General features: G+C 38.6%; 1 protein-coding gene across 6 annotated transcripts in view; it reads left to right on the forward strand.

Moving 5' to 3' along the window:
* The first annotated feature begins 18,343 nt into the window (after window positions 1-18,343).
* SNTG1 (syntrophin gamma 1) overlaps window positions 18,344-27,228 on the forward strand; it is a 336,726-nt gene continuing 327,841 nt past the window's right edge. For 2 of the 6 annotated variants that reach the window (XM_027890849.1, XM_027890855.1), the window contains exon 1: window positions 18,344-18,755. The gene's annotated coding sequence lies outside the window, so the exon portion shown is untranslated. The remainder of the gene's footprint in view (window positions 18,756-27,228) is intronic. The other 4 variants (XM_027890853.1, XM_027890854.1, XM_027890850.1 and 1 more) reach the window with 3 other exon arrangements.

The following is a 27,228-nucleotide window of genomic DNA, read 5'->3' on the forward strand; positions in this document are numbered from 1 at the left end:
AGAAAAAATCTATTGAAGAGATATTTTTATGGTATCCCTATTACAGTAGCTGGTAAGCGTTCATGTTCTAATGCCTTTGGTACAAGGACAGTTACCATAATGTTACCAGAAAGAGATATATAACTTACCACAGCTATTTCCTTTTGCACATATAGAGGTTGCCTGTGAAAGACCATGTGGTGTTTCATACCATTTATGTAGTAAAAGTAGATTTTAATGTGAATGTATAATCCCTTACTCTTTAGCATAGCAGTTTACAAGTACCCAACCCTATTACCCACTTTCTAAATTTCTTTAGTGTGTTTAGACTTCTTTTCAAGGTAGAATTGTAGAAAAACACCTCTGTTTAAGAACATCGCACCCTCGGCCCGAACAAGAAGATACCTCACAGACAAAGCAAGCTTCAAGCCCAGAACTTTGGAGGAGCTCCAGGGACTGTACATGCTGTGAAGAAGGTGAAGATCGGGAAGAAAGGATCCCAAAAGACTCCAGACACAATTCCCAAAGGGGCATGTTGGGGGGCAGAACTGGGCAGAACCAGGGGGTGGATAAATCTGGGACTGGACAGATCTTATTATAAAACTGTAGAACCATTGCCTAAGAGTGCTCACGTTGTGTGTTTTCCCCTAGGCCTGTGGGCCTAATTAAAGGACCCACTCTTTTTATCTTATACACTAAAATGGCCTGGAGTGTTTTTTCTCCATGATCTCTTTAGGTTACAGAAATACCATGTCGTATTTCATACCATTTCATACAATGCTTTCATTCTGGAAAACACTGACGTTTCACATGCAACACAGGTGCTTTAGCTAAATACAATATCCCACACCAGGATAGCACATCTTGCACAGGGAGTCATTATCTTGACAGTATTAAACTACCAGTAAAATTACTGAGTCATGCAAAGAATGAGCCATAACCTACACTATGTTCAGATGCTGCCTTCTACACCTCACTGTTGTCAGGATCCTTTTGTCTGTCTTTGTGAAAGCCAATATTAGCTTGAGATATATTCATTCTAGCCTCCTTGGTGACTATGTGGACTCCTTGGGTACAGAGGGGATTGTGGGTAGGAGTGAGATGAGAGCACCTGCATCCTGCAGACTGCCTTCCACCCTGGCAGGCAACACACTCCACACTGAGTACCCATTATCACCAGAGTAACTGGTTTGCTGGAGTCAGACAGGTGTAGCCCGACACTCTGTTATGCCTTTTTTAGTCCTAATTGCTGGTTTTTGGAAATAACAAACAAGATTCTTACAGTTAAATAAATATGTATGGAAATCCCTTTACAGCTTTGGATGAGAAACTGAGTAAAATTCTTTTCGACAGATAAGTCGTATTCATTGATCCAAGCTAGACTTTTGTTTTTCAGCATAACTGTCATGGGACTGAGTCTGTTCTTTCTAATACCTTGATGAACTCTTTTCTTATACTTGAATGAAACTAACTCTGCATATACAACCCTCTATTTTCATAGCTGTCAAGGGAAAAATGAAGAAGATCTGGTTTTGAATTCACAAAATGCTTTATTTTTACAAAGTGCCAGTTTATCAGATCACCTCATATCACATTTCCATTATAATCCAAAGTTTTCCAGATTTGAGCTGAGATTTCACTTCTGAGAATGTCCCTCAGTATAATCAGCCATTTGTCAGTGAGGGTTACTCTCTACAACGTGGGATATCAAGTACTTTGCCTTGTACTAAGGTTTTCCACATCTTAACACAATTTGAAAAAGAGTTTTTTCCTCATACTTTTGATTTTGGAAACACTGAAAAAGTCTTTTCTGGTACACTTTAATTATATTTGCCTGTCCTTCCAAAAAGGATGTTCAAGCACTTTATTTAAAACTCACCATAAAATTAATGGTTATGTTTAATGGTATAATAGTATGTTTGTTTTTTATTTCCTCCTTATTATGAGCCCAGAGCAAAGAACTGGGAGTTTGACTTCTATGTTCTAGGGAATAGTGATGCCATTTCTAGTTGTGAAAACAGACCTTGCATAGATAATAGTTAATTACATTGTTAACAGAGTCTGTTTTGTTTTCAAAGTTAGATACATGAAATGCAACTCTGGTTGAAACTAATCTGGGTTTTACTGTCAAGTAATTATTGCTCACCTAACCTCCTCACCATTTTTGTGAAATAATACTATCTGCCACGATTTTAATGAGATTCTTTTATTTGGTTTTCCTTTTTTTTTTTTTTTTCTTCTTTTCCCTAGATATTAAAGTTCTTACTGGTCTTGCTATCAAGCTCTGATATGATCCGCTAGTTATGATATGATATGATCTGCTGATATGTTCCACTACATATTGTGCAAAACATTAAAAAGGGGTTTGGCAAGATGGATTGCTGTAAGGAATGGTTTTTCACATTGTAGGCACTTTTGTGTATTTAATCTAACTTTGTATGTGTATTTTTGAGTTTAATTCATGCCAGAAATTCCAGTGAGTAACTGAGATAATTATATGTAGTAGTTATTAATATAATAAATAAATAAGTCCCATGGGGACCATGGTGAACACCAGTATGGTGAGTAACGAATGTCCCTTTATTCAAACAAGTCACAGGTTAAATAGTAGTTTCAAATGATCCCACGTCACACAGGTAACTTCCTAAGCCAATCCCATACAAGCATTCAAGTGAGCATGTGCAACAGAGTCTTAGAACTACAATTCCCTGAATACTTCAGCAGAACCTGGTATAACCACACCCCACAATTATATTCTGCTTTGAAAGTGAACCATTTGATACCTTAAATGAGTACCTCAATCTGATGGCAGTTTGCCTTTTTTACTAGAAGCAAAGCAGACATTGTCTTTCCAAACCCTAGAAATTTTATTTTTTGTTATTACTTTAATGATGTTCAGACATAAACATGGTTCAGAAATGGTGTCACATGTATTTAAAATTTTTGGTTGACATAAACTTGTAGGATTTAAAGGACTTTCTTTAACCTTTCGATAGGTCTTAATAAAAATCCAAAGGAGGAAAAAGCTATGGGAAAGCATATCTTTTCTTATAAAAGAAAATTATCCTTTTCAATCCACTTTGCTCCACTTGGCAGCTGGTATTATATTATTTCTTTCATCCTTGTTGCAAAGAAGCTTATAGACATTTATTAGTAATGCCACCTACTTCTCTTTGTGTTGGCTATTCAGCATCTGCAGAAAAACTCAACTTCCTGTCTTGAAGTTGAATTCTTAATGATTAATTTACCTGACAGTTCTAGCTTTGGCTGTAATGCAACTATTGACAAGTCCCAAGGGAAAAAAAAAGTATTATTTGTGTTTTGACTTCCACCACCATTTTCCTGGAGGCAATGGGTTCAAATCAAATCTTCCTTCTTCTTCCTTTGCCTTTAATCTGAAATACACTCAAGCTGAATATGACTATACAGGGATTAGAATCAAGATAAAGTAGTCATTTGTTGGATTCTAATTATTAGCAATTTTCATAGCTGTCATACAGTTTCTCAGTTTTAATTGGTTGTACTAATAAAAGGAGTATTTTTGTGCACTGAGATGAAGACTATCCTCACGTAATTTAGGCAGCCTGCCATTAACAGCCTTATGGGTAAGTATTTGGGGACTGCTACTTACTACAGTAGGCTTCCCCAAAATTAAAATAGTGCACTTGAAATTAAAATAGTGCATATGTTGCATTAATAAAGTCATAAGCCATGCTCAGCCAAGCTGCTCTATGTCACTGGAAAAGTTTCAGTCAATCAGATTGTGTTCTCTTTTTAACAGTGTTCCATTTGAAATTGTTCAGAGACCTGTCCAGAAACAGAAGACCATAATTTATTTTTTTAAATTATTGAACACGAATGATCACAGCAGTTGCAGATTTTGCATAACTAATAAAGTAATAAAAAGATCTCATCTGGCTCTAATGTTTATTTCTATTTGATTATTTGATTCCTTAACAAAGATAGAATGAGGTAGATAGCTTGAGAGCCCAGTACGTCAGTTATAAAATCAGGTCAAAAAAGACATTAAATACAGCAAATACTGTTTATAATGATGTGGCCTAAATCTAGAAAAAGTATTGCATCACTTGGGAGTTATCTCGACTTTCAAGTTTTAATTATCTATCTGTACAAAAAAACCGTGTATAAATTCTGACCAAAATAACATATATGTTACTGGGATCTGGAAACCATGAGAAGAAACTATTTTTAGCAATTTTTAATACATTAAGTAACACTATAGACTATTCTGAAGACCACCGGAATTTGAAAGTAGATCAATTACTAATTGTCATTCACCCATGAGTCTATCACCCACTCTGTTTGCTGTACAAAAATTAACATACTATTATTAAGAAAAACATTTTAAAGTTTTTGAAGTTTGTAATCTGATGAAACTGAAATATATTGTATTATTATGACATATATTTCAAGTTTATGTCTGGCTTTTTTTCCAAGCCCAAGCTTTAGCTTGTTTTAAGTGCTCAAAATCAAAAGACCGACTGAAATATTATAAAATTTAATATATATGATGTAACAAATAGAGCTCTTGGTCTTAAACCAGCCTGAAGATTCTCAGAGCCTCAGGCAATCTGAGTACTTGTGGTTTAGTGTAAGTATACTTTTTCTTGGTTAAAAATTTTCTTTCTATAACATCTACTTTCATATGGAGAATTCAAGTCAGGTATTTAATGGAAAAATTCCCACCAACTCCAGTGGGCATTAGGAGAGTCTCCAAGACTGATTTGCACTGCCGAACCCCAGATAATATCAGAGCCAGACCCAGAAGTGCACCATCACCTTATTCCTCTTCTCTCATTCCCCTACATGCTCATCTCCAAGGGTAAGAAAAAGCGGGTGGGTGATCAGGCCAGGGGGAGCAGCATTGTCAATCTCTGCACAGGGTGCCAGAGGATTGGGACTTTACTTTGGATTTTACAAGGTCAAAACAAAAGGCAGTAAAAGCAAGAATCTAGGGGTTTGGTTCATCTAATTTTCTCTCAGAGTAACTTTAGGATAATTCAGACATGTTCTAAGAATTATGGTACATTGAATTTTTTTTTTCAAGTACCAAAAAGATTTTATAGGTGTGTAGGGTTATTATGTACTTCATAGATTTTTTTTTTTGTGTGTGTGCGTATATGCATTAACACTATCCACAGAGCTGCACTCATGTATGGCTATTTGTATGTCTGTGTGTGAGACTTGACTGGCTTCTATAATGATAGAGATCAATATTACTCATTAGAAAAAGAACATGTTCTAATAGCACACATATTGCTTAAAGCTGTGGGCAAAATGCATAATCAAAAAAGCACATTTTTCTCCTGGTGATATTATTTATTTATTGCTCCTATTGTGTCTTCTACAGATACTGAATCATTTGTTTCATTATCTCTTTGTACTTTCCAAAACACAGAATCCTTATCTACAGAGAGGCTTCAATCGTATTCAAATTCTTCCTAAAAAGACTTGGAACATACTGGCTTTTTTCTCATTTGTTGGACAACAGATATCACTGCTGACATCTGAATTAAAATTACTCTTTTAGTCAAAACAGCAGGACAACTTTAATTTTGTTAATATTTCGAAGCAAGTGGATAAAAAGGCAAGAACATTTACAGCGCGTATTAAACAGAACATGAAAATATAACTCTATAGAGTATTCTGTACATGCAATTCCTTTATCTAAGGATGAACACTGACACTATTACTATCTCAGAGGTTTGGAAATAGAATAAGAAGGCAGCTGTGACTGTTATTATCACAATAGTAGTAGCCATTTTTCAGTTTCCTACTGTAGCCATATGCATTCCTTCCTCTGTGCCTGTCAAATACCAAATTAATAAATGCACAATGATCATCACTGACAAGAAATCAGTACTTGCTGCACTTTCCAGCGCTCATGAGGTGAGTACCACATCTTTTAAGTATAAGGAATCGCTGCAGTGATTACATTATGTGCTAAAAAGTAACAGATTTTCCAACAGTTGCATTCACCATCGAGAGTGATTTAGTTAATGTGTCTGTCTATAGCTAAGACATACAAATGGCATTCAGATTCTTAAGAATGAAAAATGTTACGGCTTGCTAGACACCTGTCCATTACACCCCACAGATCCTTATCAGTGTTCCCCATGCAAAAGTCAATGAGCTAGGGCTTTAAATTACAGGAATGGTTACAGCGGCTATCAACATGGCTAGAAGATAACCAGTGTTACTCTATTCTGAAAGAAGAAGGGATTTACTCCTTTAACAAACAGTTCCAAAGCACAGTTGAATAGTATTTTGCTTTACATTGTTTCCAGCAGATTTTTAGGAAATAATATTTCAAACTAGGAGGTAGCAATGGTGCTTCCAGCCCTTCATAGTTTGCCACTAAATAGAGATAAAATGTTATATACATTTTACTACATTTTTCTATCAAAAAATAGATATTCACTTCCTGGTCCACACTTATTTTCCTTTTTTTATTCTTTTCCTGTTATCTCAGCAATTGTTGGTAGAAGGAGAATTTGGACAGTGATAATTTACTGTTTAGCTACTAAGTCAGTAGTCTCATCTAGGTCACTGATGCACAGGGCTTTCCATTTTCATTTTTGTCCTCTGCTCATGGGACACACATAAAGAGATTAAAGGGATAATGGGTCTGATCCAAAGCCCTCTGTGGGTAATAGCAGAGCTGACAACAATTCTATTTCACAGCAACTTCTGAGGTTTGGGGATTTGTTTTCATCCACTTTGGAACAAGTGGATATTTCTGCTAATTGAAATTCTTTTGAAATGCTCATTTTGACTATAAAATGTGATCTTGAAACAGGAGGAAGCCTGTTGCTTGGTAATCAGAGAAATGGTATGAGAAGTGAGGATTTCCTGTTAAGCCCCTCTTCCTGATAAGAGGGGACCAGGTTTTTCATCCCCAAAACTAAATAGATCAGTAAACTAATAATTCCCTCATCCAGACCATCAGGCAACTATGTATAAGTGGAGAATAATTTCCATTGACCCTTGTAGTCTTTGACAAAATCATAAAGAAAATATGAGCTTTCCTCTTAATTTTTAACGTGAAAAAAATACTGATGCAGCAATTTCTCAATAGTCATGAAGCAGAGTTCCTTTACTTAGTCTGAAGTGCTTTTGCACTGAAACCACACTATTTATTATTTCTTTTAGTACTGATTTTACTATAGGAAACTCTCTAATAACCTTAACTGACTTTTCTGTAAAATTTCTAATTGATAAAATGTCTTTCACATAGCTGATTTAGAGAGACAATATCAATTTTAATTTTTCAGAGTTTTTTTGTTGTTTGTTTGTTTGTTTGTTTTTATGGACTTGATGGGATTGATGTATGAAGTCACAGTAATAATGTTGAGTGAGAATACCACATGATTGTCCAGTTTGTAGACTGAAAGAATTAATTCTCATCTAAGACGCTTCTATACAGAACTACGTGTCACACATGATGAGCAGACATAGCTTTTAAAAGCCACTTTATAAATATAAATAAGCTGTTAGAAACACTTAAGAAAGTTATAATTGAAGTTTTAAAGAATAAGTAGTTTTGTTTCTTTTTTTTTTTTTTTTTTATTTTGCTAATAGAGAAGTCTCAATCCTGAGATTATGCAATAAAGTGTATTTTTCAGAGTTGCTGGTGGCTGCCCACCAGAACCTACAAGCATGATTGCCATTGTTGGTAAAGAATGTGCTCATAAGAGACATCAGGCTAACATTTTTTCTTTTTTATTTTTTTTAGGCAACTTTTTTTATCACAATTCCATATATTCTCAACATTTCCAACTTTAATTGTTCTATATGACATTTTTATATTTTGGAAGATACCTGTGCTTAGACTACAATATGTAGATGGCATAAATTGATGGTGGTGCTGTGATCATTGAGACACAAAATGTTTTCTTCAGACATCATTGGATATCAATGCTTCATATTGTATAAATTCTTTTAAGTAATGTTTTTATGTATTATTTACATGTGAATTAAAGACACTTAGTGAGAACAATACTAACAATTTAACAATCAGTACTTCAAAGTTCTTTTGCTGTATTTAGAATAGCAGGGCCCTGACTGCCGATTTTCAGGGACTCTTACTGTGTACATGCATACATGCACACAGCTCCCCATGATCCTCACCATCTGCCATTAAAAAAAATTACCATCATTATTCCCAGTTTTGTGAAGAGTTCTCTCTTTCTTTCTTGGAGTCTCAGACATAGGTGGGTAGAATGTGTAAATAAATATTCATGTTTTTATGCGCTGAATGAGTAACAGTGGACAGGAGAGATTCACTGACTGTGATATCAAAAGAAATCAGACTGAAGACACCATCTGAGCTGTTACTATTTGAGCAGCATGCAGTTTAGTGAATCCCATAACACAGGAATAGCTCAGGGTTAAAAGATCTCAGGTAGTCTTAAAACTTTAAGCCCTGCTATCTAACAGCTACTGATATTAAGAAGGCTTGGGGGAAAGCAGTTTCATGAAAGATCTTGGACTATTGCCCAGACTAGAATATCAAGTACAGGAGGGTCAATGGGAATAAACCTGAGTTTTCCAGACAGAGGTAAGAGGTTTCCTAAGATCCTTTTAAACTTCAAATATCCATCTTTTCACAGAATTTTGATATCTGGGTTGTAGATTTAATAAAGTACTTAATCACAAGAGACTATGGAGTATCTCCTAGGTGATCCTCCTCTGTGATTTGGGAACTTTAAACCATTTTGTGACCAGAGGAAGCCAAGCGCAAAAACCATAATTTAGACAAGACAACCATAAAAGCCAGACAGAGTCTTTTGCCTGACGTACCAAGAAGAACACGAAGAATATGTCACATATGTGTCAGTTCCTTGAACTGCTCGCTTTTTATCAGAAGTAAGCTTTATAATGAGAATTGCCATATTTCAGCTTAGACTGGTTTTCTGTGGGTATTTTCTCAGTATTTCAGTTTGTCAGAATGTGTCTCTGTCCATGAAATGGCTTCAGGTTAACAGACTTTTCTGTCAGCAGAGAAGGAGCCAGCATGCTAATGTAAAACCTGTAGGAAGTAGTCAGCACAGGTGTTGAAAGTAAATGACTTGGCTATTGGCAAGTGTACATCAACTTCTGTACGGGAGCTGCTGCATGAAGTTCTTCCAGCTTCAGTTTGATACAAGGGCACAAAGAAGCTTTGATATAGATCAAAATCTATCAATACTATCTTGGAATCAGAAGTCAATCAGTCACAACACCTTGCATGAGCAGTACATAGATTTGGTACATAGACTTTATAAACAGAATTAGTCTGGGTGGGGTTTTTTTGTGGGGGTTTGTTTGTTTGTTTTTCTTTTTTTTTTTTTTTATCAAATGCTTTTGTTACAGAGAAGCTAATTTATCAAATTTATCATTTACCATTTTGGTGTTGAACCACAGTGGCACCAAGTCAGATTGAAAAAAATCCTATGTTTTGATGTAAAAGTCAAAACAAAATGATTTTATCAGAAGAGAAAATACATTTTTTTTCTCTGGTTAGAAATTACTTCTAATTTCACTATCCTGAATTAAAAAAGAAAACATTATAAAGTTTTTACTGATGTTAAGGGAGCTTTTCTGAATTTTTTATTTCTCTGGAAAATTTTGAGATATGTTAATAACAACACAGCATTTCCTACCAATTAAAAATTAACTTTCTCTCTATTTCATGTCCAATGTAACTGATAGATTTCACAATTATTTAATTTGTAAAATAAATATATTGCTTATATAAAAAACTCTGCTACCTTTTTATCAGGTTTTATGCAAAACCTTTTGTTTGTGTCTTTTGAAAGCCATTATCAACAATGGATAACAAATGCTAACTCAACTGAAAATGTTAACTCAGTATTTTCTTTTAAAATTAAGGGAGAGACAGTGAGGATTTATTTAGAGCATTCATAGTAGTGTTGTCATAAAAGCTAAGTGGCACTTAGCTTAGTCAGTGGCACTGACTGATTAGTGCCACTCCAAAAAAAAAAAAGGTAGGAATTCATATTTATTTCATAGCAATGCAACTCTACGCATGATGAGTTTGCTAAGGATTTAATAACTTTTTGATAGATCTGTGACCCATTTATACTTAGTCTTCAAGCAAAATCTGCAGTGAAAAGTAATATTGCTTTGAGATGCATGTCTACTATTCCTCTTTTTTTTCTTTTTTTTTTTAAGATGAGACCCGTCTTGAAGGCTAATTAACCTATAAAAACTACAGCATTCAACCATTACATACTGACAAGTGGTTTGTTTTCATCATGAACAAGCAGCAATTAATATTTGAGTACATATTAAATTATGGCTATTTTCATCACATCTGCAGATAATACCAGATCATTTTTGAGATGTATTACTAAGGGAAAAACAGATTCAGAACATATTTAAGAGTCAGTTTACTCTTCTGAAACAAATAAATAATTTAATTTGGTTTATTTAAATAGTTCTTAGGGTTTTTTTCAATCAATCTTTCATAATGATAATACAGTCTGCTAAAAAAATTAAATGTGTATAGGAGAGAATAAATTATTATTTTCACAAAAAATATTTGTAGCAAAAGAAAGAAAAATGCCTTTATGAACTAATGAATAACTAGTGGGAACAAACCAGGGAAATTTACAAAAGTCAGCAATTGAAATTTAGAGAGAAGAGTTTCATCTGAAATCAACTTTCATGTCACCAATGGCAGAAATTAGGATATATGTTGTTTATACAGAAAATTGGATATTAAATGCAGAATCGAGTTTTTAAGGCTTTAATTCTTCAACACTTTTCTCAATGTTATATTTCCTCCTTTTATTACAAAATTGCTAAAATATTTGGTTAAATTTATATATAATGCATTAATTTTGTTTCTTTCCTGTCTCTAAAGGTGACTAAAGCTTTCCCGCAGACAACTGGGTCAGGGGAGTTTCCTCCAGGAAAGGGGAGGATAACGCAGGCAGCAAGACTTGATATGGCACTAAGAGCATGCAGATGTTATTCTTAGTTTTAGCAGATCTCACCTATAACTTGAAAAAAACTACCATGTTTATTCCATCCCTTATTTTACTTATGTGAAAAAAAAATATTAAGAATATATAATATATAGAGAGGTGTAATACTTGGAAGACAGATTGTTACTGTGAAAGACAAGTAGAGGTGGATAATCCAAATTCATTCTTAGCTTTCATTGCTGCTGATTGCCTCTCAGAAGGAACACTTCAAAGGTATCATGTCAAAATGTTTTTCCTTATGTAAAAATGAGAAACATTTTGTGTGAGTTATACTAATTATACTAATTATATATATATATATATATAAAATACTATATATATACTATATATATATACTATATACATAATATATATATATATATACTAATTATACTAATTAAAGGAAACCCCTGTTCATGACTTCTGAATGAGATGCTGTGGGTGGTTTTTTATATACATGAGCAAAACAGTTCTGGAATTGCATGAGGGCTTGCTTCGCCCTGGAATCAACAGCTCTTGGGAACTGCTGTATCAGAGATGAAGCTTCAGCTTGGTACCTTCATGTTTTTGTAATGAGTGATAATCTGGCACATGCATGCACAAAGCAGTAAACCTTTGTGATAGGAATGTCCAGGTGTAGGTTTATTTCATAAGTAAAGAGGTGAAATAGAGAAATATTTTTTATTTGAATCAACCACAAGGGTCCTGAGGACACTTCCAGTTCTTATTCTCTTGACCACTGCCCGTGGGACCAGGACCTCATTTCAGATCCACTCAGGGCCATCAGTCTCTGGTTTAGGTCACAGCCACATATTATAGGTGTGCCTGTTGGCAGTTATTTCATAACCATGACCATGCCTGGCCACAGATCTTGCTGAATTGGACCCTGATCTGTGGGTTGTTTCCCCAGCTTGACTTTGGACCTGATTGTGTCACTAACTTTGTCACTATACCAGCATGGTCCCCAGGGAGTCATTGAGCCTTGCAGCACCCTGACACTCTGCAGAATGGTTACATCCGACAAAGCCTCAGCTGAAACCCGCTCAAAAGAGCTATTCTGGAGCAGCACATCAAGGTGGAGGAGTCCCCAGGTGTGCTCCTTCCAAGGAATGGATAAGGGAACCATATAAATTTCTGCTAGTTATGTCATTAGTATCAGACTGAAGCAGAGAATTTGCAAACAACAATAGGTTTTGTTGGACATCACCAGAAGGCCAGCCTAGTAGATAACACCATGTTTATTATGACTAAAACTAGTCTGCTAAATAAAAAACAACAACCAAATAAAAAGTGGGCTTTTAATCACATCTGTTATTGTCCTTCATCTCCCTTTTGGTAGCTGTAACCAAGGAAAAATGCCCAGGTGGGAAACAATGTCTTTTCTGACTGACAGCTAATCAAGATAGCCTAAAGGCAGGGACAGGCTGTGCTGAGAGGAAAGGGCTGTGCAAATAGAGAGGGGGGTTGAGCAAAGACCAGAGTCAGAGAGCTCTAGAAAACTGGACTATTGCAAACTGTGTAGGAACCATGTTCGTGTTCAGTAGATGGCACCAAGGTGTGGTACAAGAAGCACACAGTGATGTTGGGAACTATTTCACAGCTGTTGAGCTGCTACTCCATGGCTAGGAGGGGTAGGGAAACCCCCAAAGCTTCAAGACTGATTAAAAAGCAATGTTGATTATTCAGGAGGTAAGGATCTGGAGTGTTTGACTCATTTATGGAGTGAGTCACACAGTTCTGAGTTGGAGTTAGCTTCTTCAAGAAACATCAGCCAGTGGTACAGCTACTACAGCCCAGATGTTTGTCTCAAGGGTTAGGTGTAGGTCATGCATGCAACCTCATGCGTTGTGACAGAAAACTATGTAGTTTTTACAGCATAGTCAAAGTAGGCCAGCACACCTAGCATGTTCTTCACAACAAGAGACACCTGCATCCCCTTCTCTGCAGTACAGCTGCCATTCTTTGCATTTACAGCCAGCACTGAATTCATTCACAAAGCACCACATTGCTGTCGTGGAACTGAGAAGGGAAATCTGAGCTAAAGCAGATGTCCTTTCTATTGAAGGTTTGGAGTGATGCTGTGGTGGCTCTAGGCGGGAAGGCTTGCCTCATTCATCCAGTGGCAGAACCACCTCTTCACTTTGGCAGCCATGAAGAAGCTCCTTTTTATCTCTTCTTCCCTGGGAGCTACAAGTGTGAAAAATATACTGAGCCATCTGAAAGCATTTACTCATGATATAGTCCTTGCTGTCTTCATCCTCCCACAGGCACACCCTTGGGCCAGATTGAAGATGCTGGGCAGATTATGTCCTAATACCCATCTGTAAGGGATTATCTGTAACGGGTATAGCTGTGTACCTAAGCCATATTTTCCAGAGGGCTTCAACTTCGGGGCAAAACTATGACTTTCATTCCATCCACAAAAATTGCCTCAAGTATATGTAAATGATCTTTAATGCCAGGAACACAGTAATCATTAAACTACAGCTGTACCCACATATATTCCAAAATGCTTTAAACAATTAAATTATCCAAAGATTACATCCCACATTTGAATTACAGTGTCTTGTCTTTTAGCTACCACTTCAAAAATTGTGAAGGTAATAAATAAATTCTTTCCCATGCTTAGTAACTTTTATATTTTAGTTTTCTTATGGAGACTTTTAAATCCTGCAGAATTAATTTATTTTCAAAAGAGACATTTATCAGTTATTTTTCTTCTAAATGGAAAACACTCCCCTACTTTCAAACTTTGCAATGTGTAAAATTGATTTTTAGATGCATATAGGAGAATTTTATCTTCTTTTGGTGGTGAAATAGGATAATTGTGATAATGCAAATATTTTTTTTCTGAGAATAATACAGAAAAAGATAATTTTCTTAAAGTCTACTATTTACAGCCTATGGTTTGCTACATGTCCCTTTTTAATTTGTGATAATTGATTTTAATAAAGTAATTACTAAGGCAGATAACTCTGCAGATAATTTCCTTGAAAGTAGTTAAAATCCTTTGTTACAGTTTTATCCAAATTCTCTTCTAAGTTGAAACTACCCATTAATGAGATGCAAACCAATTATAGGCTAGCATAAATAATAACAGTACTAAATATGATGCACAGGCTGCGTGTAAAATTTGGGATTAAGGAGCAAAATTAAAATTATGAATTTCAGTTTCACTTTGAGATTCTCTGCTGTTTGGTTTCAATGTATATGGCCTTAAACTCTCCAGGCTTTGAGATGATTTGAAACCCCCCGAATTTCAAAGTAAAAGTTCATGTAGAATTTATGGAATTGCTAATATCCTGTTTACGTGTGAAAAGAGGGATTTTAATATATAAGCATATTTAGTTTCAGTCTGAACAAACCCCCATGTCTCTCTTTGGGCCTATGTGAGTGAGAATTTTAAACAGATTGACAAGAGCTCTTGAGAAACAAATCACAGCAGCAAGGAATATTATGGAATATAGCTGCAGATTTTTTGGCCACCTACAGACTGTAAGAGGCTATTTTGGTCTCCATCATTTCCCCAGTCATATTTTCAGATTACAAGCCATGGTGACAAATGACACATTATTTTACATAAGGATGCCAGATACTGGTAAATGGAGTATTCTTGTGAAGCTTAGGTTAGACTAATTGTGGGGAAATGAGGGAATATAATAATACATTTTTCTGGACATGGTTGTGTGGATTATTATCAGTCTGGGAATGGAAATTAAAAACTAAACAATGTCCACAGAAATTGGGAATGTGCTCCTCATTTGTACCTCAGTATAGGAAGTATCAATGATGACACCTTATAGATGACCTTGTGAGCTACTTACTATAAATGTGTGACACCTGTCCTAGAGGGTGTTCCATTTGCTACTCTGACAGCTATCTTTTAAAAAAGTGGATATTGAAAATAGATTAATTCTGTTCTCACAGAGTCAATTAATAATCCATCAGCTTTGATGTGTTCCCAGAGGTGAGAGGACCCACTACTTGAACAGAAAATCCAATGTTACAGTGATGGATAAAAACACTCTCCACTCTATCTCCCACAGCATCTTAGCATCTTTCTTATACATTCATCTTATTTTTCCCTACTACTGATAATTTCTTTTCCCATGCAGTTTTTCAAAGACTTAGTTCTCTGCTCTTTTTTTGCCTAGCACTTTCACCGATAGGCTTATGTGTGACAGACATACACATCAGTGTTTGGCTTCCAAATGTCAGAATCCCTGCCCACAATCAAAGTGAGCTATACTTTCAGTAGGGGAAAAAAAAAAAAAAGAGATTGGGTGCTATAGTAATTTTGCTAAGGGAAAAGAAGACAAATGACCTATTTCTGATAGATAGTCAATAAAATTTTACAAAGGATGTCACTTTCTTGCTTGTTGGGTGACATTCTTCTTTTCATTCTCATATTTCCTAAGCAACGCAATTTTAATCTTTGTGTTTAGCCTCTATTTCTTCCATTTTTGACGCTGTTCCTCCTTTGTCACTCCATCCTTGTTGGTGACTTGAGTGGTGCCAGGCTGCTGAATCTAAAGCAGGAGACAATCTACTGTCAGCTTGTTATGTGAAATTTCTTAATTAACATCCCCAAACTACACAAAAAAATTGTGGCTCCCCTACTCTGATTTTAAAGGTTGCTTCATGTTCTTGACTACATCGTAAGTTTATCTGGTTTCAATATATGTAAGAATCTTATGCTGTATTTGTGCTGCCTGAAGCAAAAATGCAACAGGAATATCACCTTCTAATTATGTGTAAAACTGTCACACTTTATTTCATACACTCATGTGTCTGATAATTATTAAAAGCATTGCACGCTTTTTTCACCTGGTTTAGTAGAGTTCATCTCCAGCATATTCTTACTGACAATGAAACTTGTAACATTTACATATTCTAAGAAATGTAGGAATAGTTTGAAAGATACTGCATTAAAAATATAACAGCTTCCTGTTTTGAAATGAAACTTACTTTCATGCTTAAGCTATCCTACTCTTCATCATCACACAAAGAAAGAAGCAAGAGGTCTCCACGAAAGATGTCAGATCTTTCTACAAGCAGGAGAACATATGTACCAGTTAATCTATACCCATGGTTTGAGGTACGTGAAGGTAGCTTCAATACTGAAAACAGAAGAGGTTGTCCCTGTTGGAATTTGAGTATGGGACTGGCTATAGACAGAGTAGTTAAAAGATCATAAGATATTGTTTCCACTTGTTTTAGAACTGCTCGAGTGGTGACTTTCTCAGCAAAGCATGAGCGAAGAGGGATACAGTTCCACTTCTGTCTGATTAGTTTTTGGTTCATTACATTTAATTTTTTTTTTTTTTTAATTTTCAGACATATATTTCAATCATCCGAGTCCTAACATATGTATAGTTGTTATCATTTATTTTTTCAGTCTTGTCAAGAGAACTGTCAGTTCAAACCATATAGTCTTTCAGTAGAACCACAATGGGTGGGTGTCTTGGCTAGCTTGTAGCTATAAAGAACTCTTTAGCATCAATACAGTATCAAGAAACAGGGAAAAATTAAATATCTCTATCTTGAGACGAGAACTGTAGTACAAATCTGTTTAATTAGGCATGAAACCTATCACTGCATATTCTCATGCATTTATCAACTCAACAGCTAAGTTTATTCTTCAGAGTAACTTTATTATCTTTGCATTTAACCTGCATGAAACCGTCTTTTTAAATCCTTTCCCCCCTCAAATGGCTTACTTCAGATTATTGAAGGTAATATTTATAAAAGGAACTCATAAGGAACAGAAATATTTTTGTTTGCACCAGCTTGGTTGAAGAAGAGCCCTTAACTGTAAGATGCCTGTGAAAATCACTTTTCATTACAAGAAGCTTAAACCAGTTAACAAGGACTATGAGAGGATCTACAGAAAAGGAAAGCTCAAATGCCTTTTACCGGACTTTGTCACCACCCGCCCTCGACATTCCCAGCTTAATTTACGAAAAACATTTCCAAGAGCTGGAAGGGGGCCCAGAGAATGCGGATGAGACCACGGCTGCTCCCCCCATTCCCAGTTCAGCAAAAGCCCCCCGACGGGCTGGCTCTCCCTCACAACAAGCAGTCGCGAACGCTCCGCTGAGCGGCCGCAAACCTGCGGGATTCCCTGCCCGCAGCATCCCTCAGAGCTCGTTGCGGCGAGCCCGGCTGCCGGCACCCTCCGGGGGAGGGGGCTGCTGAGAGACGGCTCCGGTGGCGGCTTCCCCTGCGCTCCCTCTTGCTCCTTTTTCCTCCTGCGTTAATTCTGCCTTCGCGGGGGCAGGTCGATGCCTGGCGGTCCCGTCCCGCGGCGACACGCGGCTCCCCCGCGGCAGCCGCGGGAGTTGTGTTCATACATATACATGTATATATATGTATTATATATATGGGTGTGTGCGTGACTGACTCATAGCTGCGTTATTCTGTGTCATCGCAGCGCTGTCCGACGGGGAAGGCGATGCCTGCAGGGGATCTCCAGCGAGGCGCCGTGTGCCCCGTTGGAAGCACGGATGTATGGAGAAGGAGGGCGAAGACACCGAGGGCTTTAGGGAGGCATAGAGGAGCTTGTCCTTCACCCCTTTGCTCCCCTTGGGCCCCCTCCTTGTCCGAAACAGCCCGGCAGAACGGGTTGGATGTTCGCCGGTGAGGGGTGAGGGCCGCAGAGACGTGCCCCCAGTTAGTGGCTGGGAGGCGAGGCGGGGAGAAGGCAGCGCCGCTGCCGCGCCAAGCCAGCTTGGCGAAGTGGTAGAACCGGCACCAAATTTCTACCCAACGTGGGGGTCGATGTACGTTCCCTCTGGCGAGCGGCCAACCTATACCCAGTCACACGGCCGGGAGAAAAGGCACCCGGGGCAATCGAGCAAAAGCGGAGGCTCACTGAGGAGGGGGGGAGGTGGATAACTTTTCCGCCGGGGCAATGGGGCGAGCGGGCAGCCTCAGCCCCGCAGGACCGGGGAGAGCTCCGTGGGCTCCGGGCACTCCCGCGACCAAGGGGAACACCGCCGCCCCCCGGCGGGCCGGCAGCTCCAGGGCCGAGCCCGGGCGCTCGCTGCCCCTGCTCGCCGGGGGTCGCCGGCCGCCGCGGCGGGACGGGCTGCTTCTTTCACCGGTGCTTTCAGCTCACCCTCCCGGGGCCGGTCGGAAGCGGCACCCGCCTCGCCGCCCGCTCGCCCCTCTCCGGCGCGGGGGCCGCCCGGGGGAGGGCTGCGCGTCACCGGATCTGGTGGCGCCGGCAGGGGGGCGGCGTTACGGAGCGCCCCAGGAGCGGGGGGGGCGGCCGGGGGTCCCGGGCGGGGCCGCATCGCCGCGCCTGGCTGCGGCCGCGCTGGCGGCGGCGCCGCCTCGCCTCCCCTCGCCTCGCCGCGCCTCGCCTGGCCGCTCGCCGCCGCGGAGGGGCGGCGCTGCCTCCCCGCACTCCCCCACCCGGCGCCCCCGCTTCGTCTCTGGCAAGGGCGCGGGGACCCCCACGCTCCCCCCTCGGCGCGGCGGCGGAGTTGGAGCCCGCGGCGGCGGCTGGGGCTGGGGTGCGATGCCGTGTTAGCCGGCGGCCCGCCCCGAGGTAGCGCCGGCGGGAAGGATCGCGAGTTGCCGGGGCTGTGGCTGGCACCATGGGCACCGGGCGGGGGGGCGAGGCGGCCGGGCTCCCTGCGCTCCTCGGCTAAGCCCGGGGATGTGCCGGCGCCCGGTGGAATTATTTTGGAACTAGCGCGGAGCGGTGGGAGGAGGGCGAGCGGCACAGCGTTTCACCAGCTGCGAGGAGGTCGTCCGGCGGTGCTGTATAGGCAAGTAAGCGCTCCTTTTTTGTTGCCTTTTCGCTGCCTTCTCTTCGTTTCGAGCGACTTTTTTTTCTGCAGCCGCTGGTCGCACGCTCCTGGTTTGGAGGCAGGATGGTCGGCGGCGCCAGCGGCAGTTCTCAGGGGCTGAGTTGCGGGAGGTTGATGACCGGGATTGCGGGGGAGCCCCGCTCCAACTCCGCCGGAGTCCGCCACGGGCATCCCGCTGATGCGGTGCTCCGGCGCACAGCTGGGCAGGAAGCTCCGTGTCCCAGCGCTTCCCACTTCTGCAACTCTAAGAGGTGATGCCTTCTTACAGGCGTTAATATAAAATGCCTTCTCCTTTGTGCTGAGCTGTAACTAAATTGTAGGAGTCCTTTAATTGCTCTCTATCAGTGCTTCTCGTGGGAAAGAAGCAGGATGCTTGTCAGCCTTTCATATTCACTTATGAATTCAGTGAACCCAGAGTTTTGATTTTTTTGCCTTTAACTTTTTTGTGCCCTGCCTAATGATTTTCTTTGAGATGCTCTTGCTGTGAGGTTATGGTTTGTCCAGCCTTGTTTGTTTGCTTACTTTTAGCCTGTGGATATTTATTGCTATACTTGACATAGCCATGAAAAAAAAGTTGACTGTAATTTATTTCAATGTATGGAGGACAGGTTGCAGGCAGGGGACTAATTCTGCTCTCAGAGGAACTCCACTTCAAAGAAGGAGGCCAATGGGGCTGTAATCTCCAGCTAAAAACTCAGAGAGCTCAGAGCAGACCTGTCACACTGTAAAGAATGAATTTTGTTCGCCTTTCATCAGTGATAACGTATAAGCTAAGCTGCCTGCCTTCCCATATCTATGAAACACCTGTCTCTGAAACGCAGGGAATAGCGATGTGAATTCTGGGCAGGTTTGAGAGACGGCAAAACTTAAGACAGTGTTTAATTAAGTTTGCTCATATTGATTTCCTCCGTGTCATCTCTCTGAGACTGAAAACTGCAATCTGTTACAATGACCTTGATGCATGTTGCGTTCTAACGTGAAAGCAGCACAGAATAAAAGCATTTACACAGATTTATAGCTAAGTTCTGATGTTTCACTAGGAGCTCCGTTCCACTGACTGTGGTAGTTTCAGCAGGGCATGGTATGTGTGTAGGAAATGACTTGCTAATGGTGATGAAACTATAAGTTGCCGTGTTGGAAACATGTCCTGCAGAAATGCTGGTGTGCATGAAATAGCTGTTGAGTTTTGGATTTTTCATTTTCTAATCAGTGAGATTTCAAGCAAAAGGAGTGTGTGGGCGTATGTGGCAATCTTAAGGATTCCCAGGTTAATACACTTTGATTTGTCAGCAGCAAGAGATCTTTTCGTGCACTGAAATACACTTTTTTTCATAAATACAATATTGACATAATATGATTAAAAAATGTTGTGATGTCCATATGGTGAACATGTAACTAACTCAAGTTTATAATTGAAAGATAAAGTAAGCATTTCTTGTAATGGTGGATGGAGATTATTGAGTGTAAGTTGGCTGAGGGGAATGTCATTTGTTTCAGTTTACAGATAGTGTTCTCTGGTTCATATTTCTGATTCTCTGAAGATGCTATGAAACACAAACAGAATAACTGTTGCTAGACAGTAGGATGCAAACCTATCTGTTACTTAAAACACTCAGCTTATTCTGTCTCATATCAAAAAAAGTATAGTTCATAGCAAAGTCTGCCTATGGCTTTATTGTAGTAATTCCTTCATCTGTTGCAGAGTGGCAGACTTTCACTAGGCATGTGCAAGGGAGATCATGAAACACTGAAGTATGCACTGATGTGGAATTCATTTGGGCTATGTATTACATTTGAGGTTTCCACAATTAATATAAGTAAGTGCTTATGCCTGATTATATAAATAAAAAGAGTTTAAAAATGGTATTAGCTTTGTCACTTCTGATTCATGTTGCAGAGCCCCTTTTCTTCGGTTTTTTTTTTAGTCCTTCAAACTAATCTAATGCTATTCTCACTCTTTGCCTGGAGAGGAAGAAAACATAATTTAATGATGTATCATTTGGCTTTTGCAGTGTCTTGTCCTATAGCTATGATATAATCTAATGAAGGTCCCCATCACTGAATTAAAGAACATGGTGCTCTAGACTTTCACTTACAGTCGGGTTTTCACTCTTACGTGGCTTAAGAACTGAGTTTTAGCAAGGTCTGATAGGAAAAAAAAGAAATGCTTCTTTTCCTGTGAGGAACTTGTAAAGAAAGAGGAAAGTGAGACTTGAGGTAAAGATTTAATTTAGAACATCCACTTCTAGATTATTATTCAAAACCCTTTATCGTCACATGTTTTCTTTATCTTTTACTTGATACTTGTCAGAAAGCCTTCCTGCATAGTTATACTTTATTTTACAATGTGTATAGTTCTTAATTTAAAAAATTTAGGAGTGGCTGTCATAGAGTTCACTGTAAGGCTATTTTAGTATCGTCTTTAATGTTCTGTATCCCACTTGGCTTGTAACTTTTGAATCTGAGATTTCCAAAGTACAGCATATTCAACTTTATAATATGCATTTTTGGGTTAATACTATGGAAATCTCTATAATTAGAGAAGATGTTGACTTGATTCAGAAATATCAGGGCAAACTCAGAAATTATGTTTAATTCCTAATTTTTTTTCGTATTTACTTAGACATGCTTTTTGGCTTTTTGGGCATAGGTTTCCTGCACTGACTGAAAGACTTGTAAGCAAAATTAAACACACCAACAGTTAAGCAGGATTTTTCTAGTCGGCCCAACCCAGTTGAGTGTCATTTCTATTTATTCATCTTAGATTGAATATTAAGACAAATAAACAAGAGCTGTAGTCTGCTCTCAGTTCTTCCCTTTGAAGTGCTCAGATAATGCTTGTATTTTAGCATTGGTCCTTGTGCCTGAGCTCTTACCAGTAGTCATTGCCAGGTCTGCTTGCATGCATTGTTAAAAAGATAAGGAGTTGTAGTGAATGATAGGAAACATCAAATGGATTTAATGTGTCATGTTTCTTGTCCCTTCTCATGGCTATGCTTTCAGTTCAGGTTTCCCAGGGAGAGGATTGAATGTGGTTGGGTTACATCCCAATGTGAGTCTGCTACATCAGCCTGTACCTTTGGCAGTACGTTGTGGCACTGGCTCAGCATAATTACAAAGACGAACTCCTGTATTTTCCCTGAGTTTGCTTACCATTACTGGAAGAGTCAGAAACCCTTACTGTCGTTGTGGCCTACCTATATTTTCTGCATTCCTGTTGCAGATTTCCCGAGAAAGCATACATTAAAGAACCAAACCAAAACAGATCATGCCTCAAGATACAGCTATAATCAACATCAGGGAATGCAGTGGAGACACAGACAGTCAAATTCTTGCATATATTTAAGTATCCAAAGGAGAAATTATTATCCATCTTGAGAGATTGATTTAGTAGGTGATGTGTCTACTCCTTATGAAGAAGAGGAGCTACATGACATGCAAACAAGGCTTTTTTCCTCTGCACACTTAGTATGTGGCTGCCACTGCTGTTTGGAACTATGAGCCTTATCTTCAATAATAAATTTGAATTGGCCAAAAGAGGTGAAATGCTCTGTTGTGTGATGAGGCTGGTTTCACAGTAGCCAAGGGCTGGGTTGTTTCCTGGGGACTTGCTCTCTTCAATTTATTGAAGTAATGAGTAGAGGGAAACTAATCAAGAAGAGTGTTTGGGATAAGATTAATTTTATTAATGTTCCAGTTTACTTTGAGTGATGTTGGACAAAACCATAGAAGTTCTTCACTGCGTATGTATGCGAGTGTAGCAGTATTTTTGACTTACATATGTATAAATGTTCTAAAAGATGGGATTGGGGTTTTGCACGAGGCCAAAACATGGATAAATGATACTGCTGGACACAGTTTGCTGTGCCACTCAGGTACTTCAGAACTAAGGCATGGATATTTAATGGAAGTCTCTGCTGTGCATTCCTCTGTGAAATGCAGGAGGTCTCCCATGCCAGGAGCAGATGAACAGAGTCTTGCCCTGAGGGTGGAAGTGGATGTTCCCGATGTAGAGTAAGACCTAGAGCACAGCAAAAGTCCCACACTGGTGCTCACATGGGTGCTTTTTAACAGCCACTGAAAGTCTTGTGTGAGATGTGGTTGAGGTGAAGGCACTGTTGTTTTAGTACTGGCATGGATATTGAGTCTGTGAAAAAATTCATGGCTTCAGAGATGCCATGAGGGCAGCTGATTGTTGGCTCAGTTGATTATTCTGCTGATCATTTTCACCTGGAGCTCATCTCAAGAGTGTTTTCTCTGTTTTTGCCTATGAAGTATATGTTACTTGTTGTTAGATTTCAGTTTTCCTTCCTAGGTCAGGTGAGATTTTGATTCAAAGATGTTCTTTTAAAGCTTATGACATCAAGCACTTTTGAAATATTCATTGCTTGGAGCTTCTGAGATAACATTGTCAGAGGAGGAGCAGTTTATTCATCATATTCTTCTGAAGTTTGGCTTTATTTTATTTTTTGTTCATTTTCAATGTGTTTTTTTCAAATAGTAAACAGTGTATTGGGTTTTGTGTTGAAGATGATAGAAATGACTCTAAGTAAATTTTATATTGCTTTTGATCAAATTATTCAAATAAAATTAGATTTAAGTGTAAGCAAATGCTGTTTGAATAAAGCAAAACACATGCCTTTTCCCCCTCCACTTGTATTAAATTTATTTTAAAACATACAGCTAATCATAAAGAAGTGAGAATAGGAGTGCTGTTTCTGATATTCATTTTTCTTCCCCTTTCTGTCAAATATTAAAGGGGATTTCATCTCATGAGTGGCAGTAATCATACCCTCTGATTCTTTCTAGATATTCTTTCTGGCTATTTTTATTGAATTTAGTGTAAAATGGCTCTGAATTCAACAGGTATAATACTAAGATCTTGGAAATCTTTAAACATCTTTTCAAATACATAATATAACTGTTAATATTTGCTTTGCTATAAAGCACTGATTCCTAATTACAGAATTGTTTCTGAGATGCTTTGCTGTTTCTAAATATATCTTCATTCAAAATTATGTAAGATAGCTTTTTCTAGTTTCTCTACATGGCAAGATGTTTTGATTGACTCTTTTAACAGTTGTGAATAATGAACTGTATGTTTCAGCTTTAGCAACACAAATGGACATTGATTTTCTTTGGCTTGCTTTTGACCCCTGAAGAAGTAAAGCCATTAGAATTTTGCTTGTAAGGGAACTCTTTGCTCTCTCTCCTTCATTTTATATATGTTATAAACAGCCTTTGAGAACTAATGTATGCTAATCAGATTTTTTCCAAGTGAAAAAGGAGGAGAAAATCATCAGCTCTACAGTTGTGTTGCAGTTCTAGGTTTCATCACACACAGCTGTCTGCCTGTATCCATTACCACTTGGTATCGCAGCTGTATGTTGCTGAATGCAGCAGAATTCACAAGCAGCTCTTCTCACAACTGTTTTAGTTGGTTATTAAATGGCAAACATTTACATGGCAGTATAAGGGTTTGGTCCACGCAGAGTGGTTGTTGTCGTATAACAAAACACACACTGATGCATGGGTAGAGTTCCTAATTGAAGATAGATCTCGAGTAAAAATCAGCATCAGACCTGTGTCTCTATGGGTTTTAACATTTTGAGTTCTTTCATTCTCATTCTGTGAGTTACGTGTTTTACTTTTTTTAGGAAACAACTGCATGAATATGAAATGCAGAGGTAAAATGTAAAGGGTATAAGTGGTAAAATGCAAAAGTAGTCTTTTGAAAATCAGCCAGAGGAATGGATGTAAAAGTAAACTAAGGTTACAAGAGCCAGAGGGGTTAACATGTTATGAATGGGGCATGGTTGGGCATTGCCAGGGGTGAAGTTAGTGGCAGGGCTCCCTGTCTGCAAACTAAGCAACTCTATTAATGTAAGTGTGAAAATAGCTACTCTGTTGCTTTTTCAGCTGAAGCAACTTCTCTGTCAAATACAGTGACATTTGTGAAGGAATTTTATTGGGGAAAGCATACTGTAACTGTGCTAGAGACATTTCCAGGCAAAGTGTATAAAAATCATGGCAGCATCTGATGATGATCACCTCTTGCCTTATTTTAGCTCAGTTAGATAAGGAAGGACCTTCCTGGATAATTGAATGCACAAGTAATTTCTTTCTACACCATGTCATTAGTCTTTCAGCTAGTTAATTCTTAAGCAACTGTAGTAATAGTTCACCATATACTTCTTTTCACCACTTATTGTCTTATGTAGTTGTGAGGTTGCCTGGGCTGTTTTCTTGGGATGTCTTAATTAAAATTGCTTAGGGTTCAATTTATTAATCTGCTTTATGCATCATCTTTCCTTTTCACTACATTAAATAACCTATTTAACCTCCAAAGAGAGAGCTGATCTTACTGATCAGGCATTATATTCTATTTGTTGTTTTCTCCATGTTCTCAATGCTGTATATGTTTGTGAAGTTTTCTTGTTAGTTTGGAAAAACCCTCAACCTTCTGGTTTTTGGTAGATGGCCTAAAAAATACTCATTGCTTGCTTTGATTACTGGAGAAATCCTGTTGTTAACAGTGATTTGATATTGCCGTTTGTCACTATGCTCCTGCACATGTACCACTTACTGCCTTTTTTTGCCTCTTCATGATGTTACAATACTTCTTTCTGAAATGAAAATCTCAAGGTTAATCTCAAGCATTATTCTCCTCATGTAATACATACTGCATCCAATTGATTGCTTTCTCAGGAGTGAGATTCTGTAGTTTTTTGTGCTCTGTTTCTGTGTGTCTATGTACAACTCTTTATTGAATTAATATATAATTTATTATATAGTCTGTATTTACAGGATTGAGTCCATGATTTTTTCTCATTGAGATGAGACTTGATTTTTGCTTTTATAGTTAACTCTATATTAGTTGTCTAATTACAAGAAATTTTTTGTGGGGGGGGGGAAATTTTGGGAAATGAAAAGTAAAGTATTTTTGGATCAGTTTCCTTTTGGAAAATTACAAGAACATTATCCAACATTTTCTTTTACTCTCAAGAGCATAAAATGACATAACACTTCCCCTGTTAGCTACTGCATGGTAGTACCAACCACTATGTGTATACAGCCATATGCCTTCTATACAGTTCTTTGATGGCTGCAGAACTCTGAGCCTGAGATCGGCAGGAGCTGGGGCCATAAGGATCTAGACAGACTGTATGAAAGAAGGCAGTAAAATACATGGGCTTGCTTTTTCATTCTTTATGCTGTGATAGAGAGAGGATATGTATGACCCTTGAAAAGAAGAAAAGGTGAATAGCTGCAATAGATGTTTGATGAGAGAGCTGCTGACCGCTTTCTTGAGGGGAAAGTGGTGTTTCCAAGGCTGTGATAGTTCAGTAATCTTCAGAATTGCATCCTTGAAATACAGACCTGCTGCTCATATTCTGCCAGAAACATGTTCCATTTCTATATGAGGAAGATACAGTCTTCCATAAGACCATATCTGTGTCATTGTTCTCCAAAAGTCACATGAATTCCCCATATTTAAAGCAGGAACTCATATGCCAGAAGTCAGCTGCATCCTTAGATGGACCACTCCCTTTTGCAGGTCCATTTGTGAATGTAGATGAGATGTAGAATGAGATGCTTTGGTTCTTTGGACTTTCTGAGATTGATCTCTAAGTGCTTAAGAAGCAACATGGAAATTGGTGATGTCCTCACGTTGTCTCGTGTTAGGAGAGACACAAAAGTGGTATAATCAGGACTTCTCTTTCTTTTTGCCCTCCAATACATGTACATACATGTATCTCTGTCTCGAGACAATTTTTGTGATAAATTTGGCTTCCTACACATGTGTTTTTTATAATAGACTCTATAGTGTTCAAAAGTCTCTGAAGACTAAGTGGAGTTACGACCCTCGTTGCACAATTCTAATTCCATAGGAAAATTGTCTGGGCACCTTGCTTTTCAGCAAATAGAGCTATAACAAACAGCTGAACCCAGCTCTAGAGGAAACTGTAAAAGTATAAAATTAAGATTGTGAGCTTTCTAAATACCAGTTTTCCTTCAGAGAAAGTGAATGAGAAGGAGGCTGCTTTCATGGATCAAGTGTCAATATTGCCTCAGTTACAAAGCCATACACAAGTTTAATTTATATTCCTAACTTCATGGCAGCAGATTTGTTTTTCTGGATGGCAAGAAATATCTTAGATCTTCTTACATACAAGATCTCTCTCTGCAGGGATTTGAAGTGCTGGAAAAACCTCTGCACAAAAGCTCACAAAAAATGATGAAGTACTTTGAAGTTTTGCAATTACAGCTAAATGTCACTTTCTGCAGGTTTATGGCATGTAAATAGCTGGAGATGCTATTGCGGGGAAAGCTAGTCCTTTATCTTTAAAAAAATACACATCTGTAGTAGTAACCTGTATTTATGAGTGTATAAACTGTCCTGTGTGTTCAAAACTTGTGGTCAGTACCCATCT

This window comes from Empidonax traillii, unplaced genomic scaffold (assembly GCF_003031625.1).
Source record: "Empidonax traillii isolate 1590-97213 ecotype Southwest subspecies unplaced genomic scaffold, ASM303162v1 scaffold300:size811877, whole genome shotgun sequence".
Taxonomy (NCBI): Eukaryota; Metazoa; Chordata; class Aves; order Passeriformes; family Tyrannidae; genus Empidonax; species Empidonax traillii.